The sequence below is a fragment of the Oryzias melastigma genome, linkage group LG24 (genome assembly GCF_002922805.2).
Source record: "Oryzias melastigma strain HK-1 linkage group LG24, ASM292280v2, whole genome shotgun sequence".
NCBI lineage: Eukaryota > Metazoa > Chordata > Actinopteri > Beloniformes > Adrianichthyidae > Oryzias > Oryzias melastigma.
The window spans coordinates 4884651-4888590 of NC_050535.1; the positions used below are offsets into that span (position 1 = coordinate 4884651).

General features: G+C 37.5%; 1 protein-coding gene across 2 annotated transcripts in view; it reads right to left on the minus strand.

Annotated features, from left to right (window-relative positions):
* si:dkey-174m14.3 (uncharacterized protein LOC563117 homolog) overlaps nucleotides 1–3940 on the minus strand; it is a 37693-nt gene that overhangs the window by 32927 nt on the left and 826 nt on the right. Inside the window, exon 1 of one of the 2 annotated variants that reach the window (XM_024291205.2) lies at nucleotides 3915–3940. The exons of the other annotated variant lie outside the window; for it this stretch is intronic. The gene's annotated coding sequence lies outside the window, so the exon portion shown is untranslated. The remainder of the gene's footprint in view (nucleotides 1–3914) is intronic. 2 annotated transcript variants of the gene reach the window in all.

The following is a 3940-nucleotide window of genomic DNA, read 5'->3' on the forward strand; positions in this document are numbered from 1 at the left end:
ATAGTTTCAAAAAGCGGCATTATTTGATTGTAGGGTGGGCCATTGTCGCTCCCCTCCTCCGTTCATACACACTTCCACTAGCTTACAGCCCCTCACCATCCCAATCTAAGAATATCGGTGCATCAAAAATTGTGAGCACCATCAACGCTATCAAGTCGTACAGTTTTGAGCCAGATACCAGCTCGGACGATGAAAACGAAGACACTCACGGATCGAGTCGTCTACTACGGAGTGATTTTTGGGCCACCATATTGCAAACAAAAGTCATTGAATTTAAAGTTTTAAGAATAAAATGTCATAATTTGAAAATTAAAATATTAAATTTTTACTTTCAAATACTTTTTTTTGCAATTTAGGACATTTTGATCTCACAACTGTGACTTTTGTTCCCATTATGGTGCCACAAAAATTACTTCCTGGTCCAGCTACACTTTCTCACTCCCAACTGGTCATCTATGAACGTATAGTTCTGGCCCCCTCCACGTCACGGTGAAATCATGGGTCTCAAACCCTCAGGATGAGGTACCGGACACAGAACTGGGACTGGGTTAGGGTTAGGACACCAGTATTAGGTTGGGGGTACCGATACCGCTTTAAGGGTTAGGTCTTGTCTGGTCCACGTCCCGGTACCAATCTGAGTCTTGAGGGTTGGGGACCCCATGTTAGTGTCCGTGGCCCTGTACCAAGTGGCCTTTAGACTGGTACCAGTTTGTGGCCCTGAAGTTGGGGACCACTAATTAAATGGGAACTACCACCATGTCAAAAAACAAGTTAAGGACACTCAAAACGGCAAAAAGTGGAGGGGGCCAGAACCATACGTCCATATATGACAAGTTTGGATTAAAAAGGAGTCTAAAAGTGTGTCGAAATAGAGCAGAGCAGGAAGCTTGTAGCCCAGTCAGTGTATTTTCTACAACACCATTTTTTTTAACGTAATTTTTACGTCTGCTTCTGATTCGTAACAATTTGAACAAAGAAATACTCATAAATGCAAATTTGATCTCAATTTTGTTTATATATGTCCTCCATCATCGGGAAAACTTACAAAGAACATGTTAAAAACCCCAAGTTTTCATTGCAGTGGATCTTTAAGAACCTCAACCAAGAGCGACATCCTTCAACATTTTACTGTGACAGAATGAAATTCAGCTATTTAGAACTTTAAAACCTTCTAGTGTCTTCTTATGATTCATGCATACTTCAGCAAACCTGCATCAAACTGTGCTGCAACACATTCTGTCAATTTAAAAAATGTAATTCTCTATTAGTTAATGGCTTAACTAATTGGATTGGCCAGACAGAGGAAAAAAAAGTTACTGCATTTTCTAGATTATGAGTCACAAGAGCAAAAAATGTCTAACCAAGAAGAAGAAAACCATATAAAAGTCGCTATGTAGTATAAGTCAGACTTTGGGAGAAAAGTCTAACGTTTCAGAACAAATCCACCAAGCCCAGCGTAGCTGAAAAAGACGAATAAAAACAACAATACTAATCTTTTAATGTATATAAGAAAAATATCAACGTTTAAGAGGAAAACAATCAGATTCTCTTCCATGTTTGTTTTGAACGACACTTCTTCTGCCACTGTCAGTAGCAAATATCCTCAGATGCAGCGCCCTCTAGGGGTTGTTTGAGGCAACAACCGCTAAAGGACATTCGATGTTTACTGGAAAAATAACCAATATATGAGCCTATTGACGTCCAAAAAAAGACAAATAAGTCGCTTCTGAGTATAAATTGCACCAAATGTGGACGAGGGCCGGATTCGGCCCACGGGCCGTAGTAGTTTGGAGAGCCCTACATAAACTAAATGTTACAAAACGAAACAGTAAAGCATGGTAAAAAACAAAGAAGGGGTTAACCCTCTCTGGACAGGCGTTGATTTGCAACAGCTACATGCTAGCATAATGCTAGCTTCGTTAGCTTTGTTACCTTGCTTAAAAATAAAGCTGGTGTTTGGATCATATTTAAGTCTTTAGTGGTGATTTATCACGCAGTTGCTACAAATCTAAAAAAAAGTATGTTGTAATATGTTGTATATTACTACAACTTATGATAATTTTCCCTAAATATCACGTTTTTTCTGTCACTAAAACTTAATTTGACAAATACCCTAATAAAAAAGTAGTCACAGTCACATAACAGACACTAGATCATCCTGAGTAAAGGAAATAGATATTAAAGACACAAGGTTTAACCCTTTAAGCTTCAGTGTTGATGTTATTTGATTTACTGTAACTTTTCAACCGTTAACGCAGCCAAAGAAATTCCAGCTGAATTTAAATAGGGTAACTTATAGTTAACTTCGATTTTGGCAGCAGGCTAAAGTTTCTTGCTAATTTGTTATCTACTGAGGTTATTAGGCTAACTTATCGTTTAGCTTCTATTTTAGCATTTGGCTAACATTTTTGGCTAATTTGTTATTTATGGGGGTTTTAGGCTAGCTTAAGGTTTAGCTTTTATTTTAGCAACATGCTAACGTTTTTGGCTAATTTGTTATTTATTGGGGTTTTTAGGCTAACTTAAAGTTTAGCATTTATTTGAGCAACATGCTAACATTTTTTTCTAATTTGTTGTCTACTGGGGATTTTAGGCTAACTTGTAGTTTAGCTTCTATTTTAGCATCAGGCTAATATTTTTGACTAAATTAGTTACTGAGGAACTTTAGGCTATTTTAGAGTTTAGCTAATATTTAAGCAATGTGCTAGCTTTTGTTGCTAATTCAGTATCTAATATGCTTTTCAGGGGGCTGATTTGGAGTTTAGCTCGTATTTAAGCAACACACTAAATATTTTTTTTACAAAATTGGCATGGTTTTTAATCAATTTTACTTCAAATTTTTCAGAAATTTAGGTCAAGAATTATTGAATGCAATCCTTAGTGATAAAATTGTAAAACTCCAAAACTGTTTCTTGGTATTTTAATGAAATGTGGATGAAATTAGATTATGAGATCTTGATTTTTTTTTCTTTTTTTAATTTAGTTTTTCTTCTGACTCTGTGTTCAGAAACTCTTCATCTGAAAGCTTTTCCTGCACCGGCGATTGGGCGCTTCAGTGCGTCCCCATGTAAAATTTACATCTCTATCTCTGCTGCAGGGCTTCCCAATATAGGAGCCCCGCCAAGGAAGGGCCAAGAATTACAAAAGAGAGGGTGGGTAGTGAGAGCAGGAGAGATTGCAGGAAATTTCATCATTTAGGCCAGAAGGGATCTAGAATATAAGGCTTTTTTTCCTTTTTTTTTTTTAGGGGTGGGGAGGACAGAAGTGGAACGAAAGGTAGGGTCAGTCGTTCTTCCCGTTGGGTCCGGATAGATGTTTTAATCTTCAGTGAAAAGTGAGCAGGCACGGGGTTATCTCTGCAGGGGTTGCTATAATTCAATTACAGCCGTGACACGGAGGTAAAGACAATTGATGCTTCGCATTGGGGAAACACCCCTTTTAAGATTAATTACCCTTCACCGGCTGCTCAAACAAGCTTTTAAATTAGATTCATATTGATTCATTAGTGGTATTAATTCATCTACTGTAGTACAGTGAAAGAAAAAAAAACACTCTTTTATCTTTTAATCACATTTTCCTAATAAAGTCACCTAAATGTTGTAAACTCAAGAAAATCCCACACTATTTCTTGATGCTAGCAGAGCTGCAACACAGCAATTAATCACTACATTCCCACAGGTGACTGTCCAAGATAAACAGCAAGTATAACCGACGTGGATTTCTGTAAAACAGATCTGCGACTTCCGATTCTTTACAAGAAACTCAAGCTACAGGAAAAAAATATATATATTTTTAGGGAAACTATGTGAAAAGAGAGTCAAGCACTGCATCACAAACTGATCCGCTGCAACTGCAGGCACATCACATACAGATGAGGAATTAACATCAATCCAGATTGAACATGCAGATGGTACCTTGTGCTCATGCAGAGCTTCATCCC